Genomic DNA, 14,425 nt, shown 5'->3' with positions numbered 1-14,425 from the left:
TAATCATCAATTTAAAATCCCTCAGTGCTAAATTAATTATTTCCCCACAGAAATTTTAATTCCTCATGCTCAATTAATTAATTACACGTATTTATTAAAACTTGATATTCAGCAAAAATCAGTAATCAAAAATTAATTTTATTCAAAAAAAAAAAATCAATTTTTAAACACCTAGGAGGTAAAATTAATTTACTGCATGTGCAAATGCTGTATTGTATTCAAAAAATCATGTGTGCAGTATAACGTGAGATAATTATAGGTTTTTTATTATATGCGAGCTTAATCATCACTTTTATTCTCTCCATATTTCGCTTACTATTTTTCGATATCTTATTCCATATGTGCGATTAGATGCTGTGTTTATAGATTTGTATGGGAGTGTAATTAGGTTGATATTTGATTAATTTTCTGCTCTTTTTGGCTTGTTTCTTAGATAGTTCTTACAAATCTGAACTGTGGATAAATTGGAAGGTTAATGGAGGCCACAGAGAGTACCAAGCGAAAGCCACAAGAAAGGTACGTGAAAGCCACATAAAAGCCACGTGAAAGCCACATGAAAGCCACATAGAGGATCAATGAAAGATACACGAAAGACACATGAAATTTATTCGAAAGCCACATGAAAGTCACATCAATGCCACACGAATGTCACATCAATGCCACATGAAAGCCACATGGAGGCCACAATAAAGTGACACGGAAGCTACTCAAAAGACACGCTGCGACATTAAGAACCCACAATTTTCTGTCACTTGCCACCTGTTCCCCACCAATCTTAACTTCCCTACATCCATCTCTGCATCTACAGCATCAAATCAAAATCAGACGAGAGATTTACTGCCTCAAATAGGAAATTCAACCTGAAATGTTTTTCTTATAAATACTCAATGAGATGATTTTGTTTGCATTGCCTGCTGCTGACTATTTCTCTCTATGTTAATTTATAAATAATGTCTGTAATTTTACGTAAATTTAAAGACCATTGTAGCTTAATTAAATTTGTTGTCACATAAAAATAATAATATATTATTAATGTAATCAGTGTCAACAGCGTAAACACATATTGAATTATTAATTTTTATTTTTTTTATTTCCTTCCTGGAAAATTTGTTGCTCTCGTAATTAAATGCTTGCGGGTGATAATTTTTAAAAAAAAATTATTTTATTCAGCATCTGGCAACACTGTTATTTGATCATCCTGTTAAGTGAATGAATTATTGTTCGTGACATTCAATGGCAAGCAGATATTTTTTTTATAAAAATAATATATAGGATTTGCTGCTGCATTCATGGCACGTGCGCTAGACAATGAAAAATTTTATTGTCTTAATATTCGTATTATCTCGTTTTAAATAAGTTGGATAGTCTACGGTCAACAACTATGATGATGAATTTATGTTAAACTTATACTCTAAATCAGAATTGTAATGTTCAGGGGCGATGCCTAGTTCTTGGAGATGAGTTGAAGTAGGACTCTCCCCACTTTCAGAACATATATAATGCAATGACTGTTGCAATTACTGTTGGAATCACTGTTGCATCCATTGTTGCAATGACAGTTGCAAGAAATGTTGCATTGACTGTGGTAACAACTGTTGAATTGACTGTTCTGCAATGACTATTGCAACAACTGTTGCAACAACACTTGCAATGATTGGTTCAACAACTGTGGCAGATACTGTTGCAATGACTATTACAACAACTGTTGCAATGATTGTTGGAACAAATTTAAAATGCCTGTTGCTTCAATTGTCGCGTTGACTCTTGCAACAATTGTTGCTTCAACTGTCGCAATTACTATTGCAACAACTTTTGCCACAATTTTTGCCATAAAAGTTTCATCAACAGTTGCAATGAATGTTGAAATGACTCTTGTAACAACTGTCTCAGAGATTGTTGCAGCTACTGTTGTAACAACTGTTGCAACGACCTATAACACTCCTAAAGAAATTTTAAAAAAATTCATCCACTTCTTGATAACAGAAACTGTAGATAAAAAAATATCTTCCATTTTTTATCATGCTAAATAAATTACAATAATTACAGAGAACCTGAGCACTCAACAATTTAGAACGAATGTAATCGCATTTTCTGTAAATGAATGGCAGAGAACAACATTAAATATGTCTGTTTTAATTTTCATGATATGTCAGATTTAATTATACAAAAAATTGTTCACAGCATAACCTATTTTTTCTGTGCTATAGTACGAGCCGAGTCGGTGATTAAAATTTGTTTTCATTAAGGATTTAATATTCATGCTTTTAGTTATTTTTTTTATTTCTGTTCTACATTAAAATATTTAAAGTACCTTTTTTTTCCTCTTTAATTCCCTCTTAAAATCATTTGATTCTCTATCACTTTTTTGTGTGACGCAGACATTGAATAAAAGCCTTTAAATTTTCTTCATCGATTTTGCCGACAAGGATTCACGATAATACGATACAAAAATAATTAACGGGTATTAGTGCGGGGGTGTTTTTCTAATTTTTCTTAAAATAAAATACTTTTCGTAATAATCTGTATTGTTAAGTAGTTGTAAACATTTTTTTGGAGCTTTTTATGCTCGAATGTTTTAATTAAACTTTTTTTTAATTAATTAAAAATGATAGAATTACCCAAAAAAAACTTGCAAAAAACACCGAAAAAAATGTTGTGAAATGATTTTTTGCTCTATTTTGAGGACGACATTCTTGAGGATTGTAGGGAAATTATGCAGTGTTTAAGAAAAGAGCGAGGCGACCCCCTGAGGTTGCTGGGATTGTATCCTAATCAAAGTCTTAGTGAGAGGTGGGAGGCGGTTATAGTTTTGTCTAAAAATAACTTCAAGAAAATTGCAATATTTTGTCTGCATAAGCAAGTTAGCTATCCTAAAATTAAATCCGTCCCTCCCACTCCTCCTTGGAGGTTTCTAACACTTAATCTTAATCCTGTGAATGTTTTATGGAGAATCATTTTGGAGCCATTACTCCAGGGCGCAATTATTCTAACCAAAAAGTCACAAAATAGCAAAAAGGGAAAGGAGAATCGCTTATCAACCACTACTCCGGGGCGTCAAAAAGATCAAGATGCTCATCTTAATTCTTGCATCAGGGCTGCATCCAAATTAAATTCCATAATCCCCAAATAACTTCTTATTCCTAACATCAATTAATATCATAACAAAATAACACAAAAATGTTCATAAGCATGACACAATAACACAAATTTTGTTTGTGGAAACAGTCATTATACGGACAGTGAATTTCCGTCACATAAAAAAAGCATTTTTTTTTTCCTTTTGAATGGACAATATTAATTGTTTACAATCGAAGTCATGTGGCTGACGAGTGGAAATACAAATGGATCTATAAAAAGCAATTTTTTTTCAAACATTACTCAAATAATTCACAATCATCATTGGTGGTCTGACTGACATATGGAATAATTTCCTCATAATAATGCTGATATCTTTATATTCATCGTTAATGCTACTAACTTCTGTTCTCGGTTGGAATTGGAACAATACGAAAAATAAACATTAAAGAAAATGAAAATTTTCTACAAATAGCATATCAATTTGACAACTTAAGCTTCATGGGATTTTATACGAAATAGCTTTGAACGAGCTCTTTTTGATGCATCTTTGCAGAATAAATGGTAATTTCGATTAGACTGATACTTTAATGATTATTTAATGTCAAGGCTTTAAGTAATTTTAGTTTGAAAATCAGATGATTCAAATCTTCTTAACCCGAGTAGCATAAATGAATAAGGCTGTGGACGGAGCCTTACTAGACGGAGTCATGCTCTGGACGGAGTATTGTCCTGATCGAAGTATTGCCCTGGACGGAGTCATGCTCTGAACGGAGTATTGCCCTGGACGGAGTATTGCCCTGGACGGAGTCATGCTCTGGACGGAGTATTGCCCTGGACGGAGTCATGCTCTGGACGATACACTAGTTTTAACTCAAATAATTCACAATCATCATTGGTGGTCTGACTGACATATGGAATAATTTCCTCATAATAATGCTGATATCTTTATATTCATCGTTAATGCTACTAACTTCTGTTCTCGGTTGGAATTGGAACAAGACGAAAAATAAACATTAAAGAAAATGAAAATTTTCTACAAATAGCATATCAATTTGACAACTTAAGCTTCATGGGATTTTATACGAAATAGCTTTGAACGAGCTCTTTTTCGATGCATCTTTGCAGAATAAATGGTAATTTCGATTAGACTGATACTTTAATGATTATTTAATGTTAAGGCTTTAAAGTAATTTTAGTTTGAAAATCAGATGATTCAAATCTTCTTAACCCGAGTGACATAAATGAATAAGGCTGTGGACGGAGCCTTACTAGACGGAGTCATGCTCTGAACGGAGTATTGCCCTGATCGGAGTATTGCCCTGGACCGAAAATTGCTCTGGACGAAGTATTGCCCTGGACGGAGTATTGCCCTGGACGGTGTATTGCTCTGGACGGAGTGTTGCCCTGAACAGAGCATTGACCTGAACGGAGCATTGCCCTGAACGGAGCCATGTTCTAGAATGAGCTATGCTCTGGACTAAGCCATGCCCTGAACGGAGCCGCCCCAGAGCCTTCTTCATTTGTGCCCTCCGGGCAAACACTAATAAATTATTCAAAAATTCAGAATTAATAAATTTCAATCATCCAACAAATAAACATCAAAAATAATCAATTAACCCGAATTCAAACTAATTAACAAATCAATTTGTGTTTGCTTTCCAACAGTCATATTAATGTATGTGGGTCGTAATCCTGATTATTAGCATTATCAATCCATCAAAGAGAGTTTCATTAGAGGTTGTTGACTTGTAGCAACCGAATTAATTAAATTAGGAAAATTAAAATATCGTTCAAAATGACAGGCATTATTTATAAAGTCGATTAATCCTTGCAGTCTGTAAATTGACTGTGAATACCTCAATAATATGAACTGTAAATTGTAATATTGAGAATTTATGAAATGATTTATGATTTTTATTAGTTTGAGTATAGCCCGGAGTTGCTCATAAATGATGTGCATTTAAAAATTGCGATTAAAATGTGATTTTCAGACTTGGCGTCCTTTTAATCATGATAATTAAAATGTAGCACCTCCAAAGGCGTATCTTGGAAGGGATAGAAAAGTCTCAAAATTCCTCTGAACCTACAACTTCTGATTCTTCCTGATATTTTGAAAAATCCTACAGAAATTCATGTTCCATTTTTGCTATTTGCTGATTAAATTTCTAAATAAGAGATTAGCCCACTCTATCTGTCTATTTGTCAACATCCTACTATACTCTAGACAATAGAACTCTCATATGACAAATGCTTTTCCATAGCAGCTTATAGATTTAAAAGAGAATGGAATGAATGAAATTTCCAATTCAATTTCGGGATGAAATTCATTGAATATTTCATGACACATAGCAAATCCTGAAGAATTTAGTAGCTTTTTTTTCAAAATCTTATTTATGTCATTAGATGTAAATGAATTGCGTTAATTTGAACAGTTCATGGACATTTGAGATTGTTTAGCAGTTGTGGGCAACCTTTTATTTTTTGTGGCACATTGATGGTAAGTCTCGGGTGAAACCGTAGTCGATATACTACCCATGGAATTTCCAAAACATTTTGGCAGCACACAAGTTGCCCACCCCTGCTCTACAGCATTCAATTCCCAAGATTTCTATATTGAACAATAATTCACTTTAAATTTGCAATCTTTTTTGACATTTCTATACCATTATTTCGTCTTACAATAGATAAGACACAGTTGGTTGCTTACAGATACGATAAGAAAATTGTTGAAAAAATTTATGCCAGAAGCATTAATTTTTATGCGGCAATAAATTACAAAAAAAGAACGTAAAAAAAAATTTTTCAAGTTCAAAAAATCAGGCATAGAAATATTTCCAGGCGGATATTATGTATCATTAATCTTCTATTTTCTTTTCTCTTCTTCTTCCATCAATTTGTGATGAATTCATAAAAAAACAATATTAATTCCTTTTTTATTTTTGATTGGAAAATGTGTGTTATGCTTAAAATGAAAATAAAATAATAAAAAAAATTTAAAATTTCGAATGAATAATTTTTCAAGGTTAACAGCTCTCGACACGCACGATGAAGTTCCGATAAATCAAAATAGAGTGAAGGAGAAAATGTTTATTTAATAAAGTATGCATAATTCATTTTTTAGACTATGTGGACCTTCGGTACCGAGAAGCACCTGTTCTCAAAAGATATGAGTAGAGTGACGCAGGAGCGTATTTAGAAGAGGGGGAGGGGATCTGGGAGTTGAACTCTCCAATTTTTGGAAAAATTTGGGACAATGAGACTCTTATTGGCATGAAATGACCCTCAAGATATAGCTCGAATAATATCGTTAAGGTACCAGTTCCTGTCTCGGTCTCAGTCCCCATCTCGGTCCCAGTCTCGGTCTCAGTCCCATTCCCCGTCTTAGTCTCAATCGCAGTCCTGTTCTCAAACCCGGTATCAGTCCCAGTCTCGTTTTCGTTCCTAGACCCGTCCTCGGTCTCAGTACCGATTTCGATTTCAGTCCCGATTTCCAAACCAGTCCCGATTTTGGTCCAAATCCCAGTTTCAGTCCTGGTCTTGGTATCAATCCCCGTCTTGGTCTCGAATCTAGTCTTTGCACCGGTCTCAATCCCAGTACTGGTCTCCGTTCCGTTCTCAGTCTCTGTCTCTTTTTCGGTCCTAGATTCACTCTCAGTCTCAGTACCAATCTCGATTCTAGTCCCGATTTCGATCCCAGTCCCGGTTTCGGTTCCAGTACCGGTTTCGACCCCAGTTGCAGTCTCGGATCCAGTTCTGATGTCGATCTCAATCTTGTTTTCGGTTTAGAAAGTCGAAATTGAGAATTTGTGAAGCTCAAGATGTGACCTGAATTCACCTCATTTTCATGACCCAGAATTCTACAAGATATAACCTCACTAATGAGTTATACCCAAAAAATAGCACTCAATAAGTTCCTGAAAAACATATTTTATAACAATTCTCTTTAAAGAAAATCATCCAATAATTCAATCACTTTTGTCCGATCTTTAAACACCTCCACAGAATCAACACAAAACAAAAATTTCACGACCTTGACACCATCCCATATACTGCCCGGAGATTACAACTCGATAATAAACAAATCGTGTATTTTTAATTAAATGCTTTTTAAAATGCTACCCAAATGAGATGTTTGTTTATGCAATCGAAATTTAAAATTTTTTTTCAATTTTGTGGCATCGCTAAAATGTGTTCAACACGAACACAGCCGAGTCGATAAGAAGATAAAGTATATTGGGAGAAAAATTCTGTTTTTTTCGATGGTTCGAGGAGATTAAACAGAGATAAGTGATGGTAATTAATGCAAAAATAAAAATTTCTATAATTCCTGTATTAAATTTTTGTTCAATGAAATAACGATCAAAAAATGCTTACCTTTTTCGAAAATATCTGACGCTTCTGCTTTGCTGGAACTGAATATTTTTTCCCCAATTTTTATTTGCTTTATTTTTAACACTTTAAAACTTTTTATCTCTTCTTTTTTTAATTTATGTCAAATTTATTTCACTGTAAGTAATTTTAAATGTAATCATCAGCACTATTGTATTATTTTTGTCACTTTGAAGGGATTAAAGGTGATTATTATTGAGTTTGAACCGGGATTTGAACGAGATGAACGAGGAAAAATTTTGAATTTTTGTTTGTAATTTGAATTCACGAAGATTACTTTGATTTGGATTTTAGTGATTTTTAAGTAATATCTAAGCAGGTATTTCAAAAAATTGTGAAATTTTAATTATGCTGATGTATAATAAAGCCTTTTCTATCTACTTAGGTGGAGATGGGTAACTCACTCTCCAAACCAGAGGGGAGGCATGGTGACACAGTTTCCATAACCGAGAGGAAGTGAGTAATCTAAGTTCAAACTAACCCAATCGGCATTCTTTGAAATGTTGCCACCGGATTTGACAAGTGGCTGCCACTTGGTTCCTAGTATACTACTATGTCGTGGCCGTGGTGGCAACATTTCAAAGAGTGCCGATTGGGTAAGAGACTTTCGGACAATTTATTTCGAAACATTCTAGCAAATCAAGGAATTTTGCAAAAATATAGAGGTATTGACATCACCAAAGAGTGTCTCAAAATGGGGAGCAGAGTTGCAAAACAGACATCTGTGACAGGCAAAAACTGTGCAATTTCTTAATAATGAATATTGTTTTCTTTAAAAACCTTAAAATTGTCAAGAAATTGAACGTTTTTTGCCTGTCACGGGCTCCTGTTTTGCAACTTTGAAGTTAAGTTCAATTCAATAACTCCCATCACCCTCCTTGTCCTCTGACATCGCCCTGCACAACACTCATAAACACTAACATCTAAAAGAATTGTTCATTCTCTCCAATTACTTCATTATAACTTTAAAAGACTCCTAATCAACTTTACATTATTATAGCTTCAAATATGCACTAAAAATATCCAAGTCCATTCAACTGCTAATTAAACATTTTAAAATTTTTAATAACATTTTAATTAAATTAGACCAATTTGTTAACTTAAGTGAAAAATTGAATTTATTTAATAGGTGCTAATTTATTTAACACATTCGACAATATTGACGTTAAATTGTCTCTCTTTTTTGGTTTAAAATGAAAATTTGATTTGGAAAGTTCATAATGGGGGTCGTTTGGTTGTTAGGGAACTTATACTTAGACAACCAAACGTAGTATACTTAGAGCCAAGTGGCTGCCACTTGGCAAATCCGGTTGTTTTCGCCAAGTGGCTGCCACTTGGCTCTAGTGCCGATTGGGCGAAGAATAGAAAATTGGCAATCCTGACCAATCTCCTCATTGACTTCTTCTCCATGTGATGAAATTGGTTCAGAAAACTGGAACATCCAAAAATTCCAATGTAAATCACGTAATAAGCTTGCCCGAACAACACATCGCGTTACATAGGACTCCGTTACGTTGCTGTATTAACAGTAAGAGACTGAATTGCAATAGAATCGAGAAATTTTGACTCAAATTTGAGTCGAAGATGCGATTTTTTACATTGTGACGCTCGGGTTGGCTGGTTATGACTCTAACCAGATATAACCTATTGTCCATCACTTGAGAGTTTGTAATTTACCAACAATTGTGTCCATACCCTCTAATAATCCCATCAATAACATTGAATATCCAAAATTATCGATTTATGTCCTTTGTATCATAACAAATTATCAGTCTAAGAAGCACTCATGAACAACAATAGCAAGAAAAGAATCAGCAATTCATCACTACATCCACAAACCTCGAATATCCATTAATAACAACTCATTTAAATTGAGCCAATAATAAACAAAAATTCTATCGTTAATTCTATTTCCATCTGCCAAAAGTTTACACCTGTCACGAAATAAATTTCCTTAAATCTGAGAGAAAAAAATCATAATGGATACAAAATGTTCGTGACTATTAAATTTAATGTACCCCAAAGTGCTTGTAATTGGATAAATCCAATCAATTGTTAAGGAATGAACGCAAATTTTTTTTCGGTGACAAAAACTTAATTTTTCTTCGTTAATTTTCCTCAATTATCAGCCTTTTCTTCATCATTTCACCATTTTCATGATGTAGAAAAATATTTTTTTTTTTTTGAGAAAATAAAAATTTTCATAGTGAATTGAAGGTTTAATCGTAAGTGATGTAACTCATTTTTTGGAACTGTACTGAATGCAAAGTGCAGTAATTTGGATTTTCAGCTTTGCAACAGGTGAATTGAGTAAATATTCTGCAAATTTGTTATCATTTAATAGCTGCAGCTGCAAAAAATTTTACAGCAAGGCCATAGCCAGAAATTCAACATAGGGAGGCAAGAAGGATGGGATTTTTGCCATGAAAAATCCAAGCAAATTGAATATATTGGTCATTCCTCCTCTCTACCTCCTTAACATCTATCAAACACCGACTCTTATTTCTAAAATGAGGTATAACTTAGGACATGCACCAAGTTTAAGTGTATACCGAGAAGTTGGTTCTGAATTAAAATACACCCGTGCCTTACCCCTAACAAACAAAGAGCATACTCTGAGTATACTCATTAATGTAAGAATGGTCTTTGTATGTTAGGGTACAGTAATTCCAAAGGCTATATTGCCAAGCCGTAGTCAGCAATAGAGTCAGTTTCAGGTGACCTGTACGGCCAGCGAAATAAGTAATCAAGTATATTGCTTTGAAGACTCAGAAATTGCATTTTTTGAGGAATATTTTGAACTAGTTTGTCCTACAGGAGTTTTGTTTAGACTTGTTCGTGTCACAACTTGATGATACGCCACAATCAAAACCGTGAATCTCGACCTATTCTCACATAAAGTAAGTCAGTTAATGAGAGTATGATGAAGTTAGATGTTATTTATAGTTTTTATGTTCACTATCGAATCTATTTCGGGCAACAGCACTTGAAAAATGCCTACAATAGAGCAACAACTAAAGAATTCGGTTTTAATCAGTTTTGATCAGCATTTCATCCTTGGGACAGAGCAACAAACTTGTAAATTATGATTGTTTAGAAAGTAAGCAGGAGAGCAGGAGAGTTGGTTAGTCCTAAGAATTCCTGGATTGCATGTGTTGAAAAGGACGCTAGAGTCCTTAATATCCCGAACTGGCAGAAAGTTTCGAAAGATAGGCAACGGGCCCTCGTGCGCATCAGCCAAGGAAGTAAGTAAGTAAGTAGAGCTAGTTTCTAGCTAGATATCTGAAGAAGGCCATTGATCATAGTTGATATGTATGGCCACCGAAGGAAGAAAGCAAGCAGTAAGAAACTAGCTTCAAAAAACCATCAAATTACAAACCAGAGTGTAGCTTTCTCAAAAACGATCGTTTATTTTTTCCAAAAAAAAAATTAATATTCAAATTTTTTTTGACCGTTATTTTCAATTTTCTTCGTAACGTAAATTTCTATTTTAAAATAAGTTGAGTTTGAATTTTTCGACAATCTAATGTCGAAAAACTCGAATTTGAGACGACCACACTCGGCTACAAACATTCACATCACTTGCAAACAACCCCCAAAATCCAAAGAAAAGAGGAATAAAAAAAAATTGTGAATTCTCATCGCTTTTGTAATGTAAATTTCAATCTCAGTTCAACTCAATATTATTGGAATTAATTGAATTCATTCAAAAAAAGAAGTAAAGTAAATTGTATAATCACTTGATTGAAGCCACAGACTTTTCATAATAAAGCACGAATAATTTTTTGCACTAATCTTTTAATTCTTTATCAACAGAAAAGGAGCAAAATCCAACATATATTTTTTGTTACTGGCTGTTTGCGCATTGATGCTGTTGTAGAGAAAATAAACGAATATATTAATAAATTGAACTTTTTTTTTTGTGGATCTTGGAAGAGATTTATTTTTATCATTTTTAGACAGCACATAAATAAATAAATTTTAACGAGAATTTTATGTAGAAATATGGATGGACTTCTTCTTGCAGTCAGCGTCATCAAATGAAAAAAGTTAATTGACTCAAATTGGAATTTTGTTTTTTCTTCTTTTTTTCGGATGGGTCAATAAAGTTTTTATTGGCCACAATAAAGCAATTTATAAATTTTTATTGGTGTAGATTGATAATATTGAAATGTAAATATACTTTTCAATCATGTGACTGAATATGAAGTTGAGTTTTGTTTTTTTTTTTTAATTTTTGATTAGTTTGGAAGATTTGATGAAATAGACTCAGGTCAACCTTGAGGAGCAATTTTTGCTTAAATCAGGGACGTATTCAGGAGAGAGGGGGACATTTGGAGGTCAAAGCCTTTCTTACAAAATTTTTGAATTGTTAGAAATTTTGGGAGAAAATCCAAAATCCAAAGAGCTTCCTACCTTCCCCAATCCCACTTTCCATTGCTTCTGTTGAGACACGTCCCAAGCGATACAAATGAAGCTTATCTGTGTGATATTCATGTAGTTGTCAAATTGAAGTCAACTTCGATTTGATTTTTAAGAACTTTAAAAGGCGATCAAAAAGCTTTAAATTTAAAGAAGACTTGAAAGTTCCATGAAAGAGCATTCATTTGTGTTGCTCATACTTGTATCAGAGGTCAACATTCGCAGTGCTTTATTGGAACTTGTCAAGAAATTTTTCTAATTTTTAGTGAAATTTTTCAATTTTTGTTTTCAAGAAAACCTTGAAAATTTTAGTCAAAATTGGGGTTTTTGTACCTATAAACTCTTCATTCCTTCACTGCCTAGTCCCTTGACTGGTAAACAACTCAGTATTTCACTGCCTAATCTCTCACTACTTAACTTGCAAGTAAATCACTACTTGATTGGTAGGTCTCTCACTACATGACTGCCTAAGTACCTCATTACTTAACTGCCTAATCCTCAAACTACTTCACTCCCTAGTAACAACTTCCACTAATCAATCATGTTTGATTCAATACAAAATTGAATTAAAAAGTTATTACATCAATTTTTTTTGTAGAATTAGCGAAATTACTAGGTAAAATGTATTATTTACATCCAATTATTATCAAGTTATTTCAATAATTTCTATAGACTTCCTAGAAATTGTTATATATTTTCAAGATATGTACATGGCAATTTTCTCGATGCTCAATGGTAATTGAAATTGTGTATATATTATGGGAATCTGTTTGATTTTTTGTTTGTGATTTTTTGTTTAATGATCTATTAAGAATGAAGGTCAGAATTTTTTTTGAAAATTTTATTGAATTTTTGCAAATTTTTGGGATTTTTTTGAAAATTATTGAAATTGAAAAATTTATGAAAAATGCTAGATTCTGATGTTAGGAGCTAGAAATTATGTTAATTATATTGCAATCTTCATTAATTTTTGCTAATTATTAATTCCTACTGTTTTATTGAATTTCAACAGATCTTTTCAAGTTTTTGCATTTTGTAAAATTTCAACCTTAGAATTATTAGTTTTTCAATGTTAAAAAATCAATTAAAATTATTAATAAATTGAAAATTAATTTTTGAATTTAAAAACCAATTTTTGGATCATAAAAAATAATTTTTAATTTTAATTTTAAATTTTTCAATTGCAACATCAATTTTATTTTTTTTTAAACCTAAATTTAAGTGTTTTAGATTGAAAAGGTGATCGTTTTTAATCTTTTTTTAACATATTTTGATTTTAAAAATCAAATTCAAATTTTTTTAAATTTTCATTTTTTTTCTAATTTCAATACATTTTTTTCAAATTTTCAATTTCTTTCAAATTCAAAATTCTTATTTTCATCCAAAATTTCAAAATTTCAAATAATTTAAAAAAAATTCATCAAAAATTCCAGTCATAACTAATTTTTATTTCACATAAACTTCAAAACTGAATAGCACAAAACTGCAAGAAATCCACTCCATATTCCGACCTTGGATTCTTTCCAAAGATATCTTCAATATTTTTTTTAAGAGAAGGCATTAAATTCTCACAAATATTACTTCAGTAATCGTTATCAACACGCCAATACAAATTCTGTCCGTCTCTCTGTTTTTGACAAGACAAAATAAAAATTATCACAAATTTTTTACTCCAATTATTTTTACACCAGAATTATACACAATTATCAAAAAAATTACGGAAACATATATACAATGTCTTATCACTTGATACACACGACTGACACAAGTTTTCCGCTTTTTATTACATTTCATTTGTTATTTTTTTCTCTATATTTAATGATCATCCACAAAAGGAATTAAATCCTATTAAAGATCTTCTTATATTCAGCACTAACCGCAAAACGGTACTGTTGCTCTCGCTTCAACAGCTACACGACAACTGAATATGTTATAACATGAAATATTCTGACTTGTTTGTGTTTTCATTTTCATTTTTTTTTTCTTCTTTCGTTCTTTCTTCTGCTTTAGTTCTCTTCGAGCAGAGAAAAAAAAAATATTAAGCATGAACAGCAACAACTTTCATTCAGGAATTGAAACAAAAATTGTTCGCTCTCTCGATGATTTCATGACGATTTTTCCGACTCTCTGTGATTTTTAGTGATTTCTCGAATATAGTGCGCACTACAACACTGTTTTCTTGTTTATAACACGATCTTCTTAGATTGTATTTTCAGATAGTACTCATTATCTCGACCATAATGCGCATACTCTCTCATTTTTCAACAACAATCTCATATTTCATATTTTCAATGAATTCAATATCAAAAAAGGCTGTAAAAGCACATGGGAAAGACTCGACTATAATAGCATTGAAATATTGAGTTAGGCGTGAGGAAATAGACATGCAAATTTTTTTTATATGAATTATTTGTTTTGCCATTTGATTGAAAAACTGGAACTGAGTTCCCCCAGTGGCATAAACAATAGTTATAAAACAATATCCTTTGTTGAGCTCAACAGATTTATTTATAAATCCATCCTGAATTGAGTTTTA

The 14,425-nt window shown here is 32.5% G+C and overlaps 1 protein-coding gene across 10 annotated transcripts in view; it reads right to left on the bottom strand.

Annotated features, from left to right (window-relative positions):
* LOC139095278 (tachykinin-like peptides receptor 99D) overlaps positions 1 to 13,794 on the bottom strand; it is a 110,768-nt gene extending 96,974 nt beyond the window's left edge. For 3 of the 10 annotated variants that reach the window (XM_070646575.1, XM_070646583.1, XM_070646585.1), the window contains exons 1-3: positions 13,471 to 13,794; positions 11,226 to 11,338; positions 7,453 to 7,635 (exon numbers count right to left, since the gene is read on the bottom strand). The gene's annotated coding sequence lies outside the window, so the exon portion shown is untranslated. Of the gene's footprint in view, positions 1 to 7,452; positions 7,636 to 11,207; positions 11,339 to 11,883; positions 11,899 to 13,400; positions 13,419 to 13,461 lie in introns of those variants that run through there. The other 7 variants (XM_070646579.1, XM_070646577.1, XM_070646576.1 and 4 more) reach the window with 7 other exon arrangements.
* Between the last annotated feature and the right edge of the window lie 631 nt (positions 13,795 to 14,425).

Source organism: Chironomus tepperi, unplaced genomic scaffold (assembly GCF_022539635.2).
Source record: "Chironomus tepperi strain 1889 unplaced genomic scaffold, CSIRO-AGI_Ctep_v1 contig_364, whole genome shotgun sequence".
Taxonomy (NCBI): Eukaryota; Metazoa; Arthropoda; class Insecta; order Diptera; family Chironomidae; genus Chironomus; species Chironomus tepperi.
The sequence above is the reverse complement of the archived record's forward strand: the minus strand, read 5'-3'. Positions and strand labels throughout refer to the sequence as shown.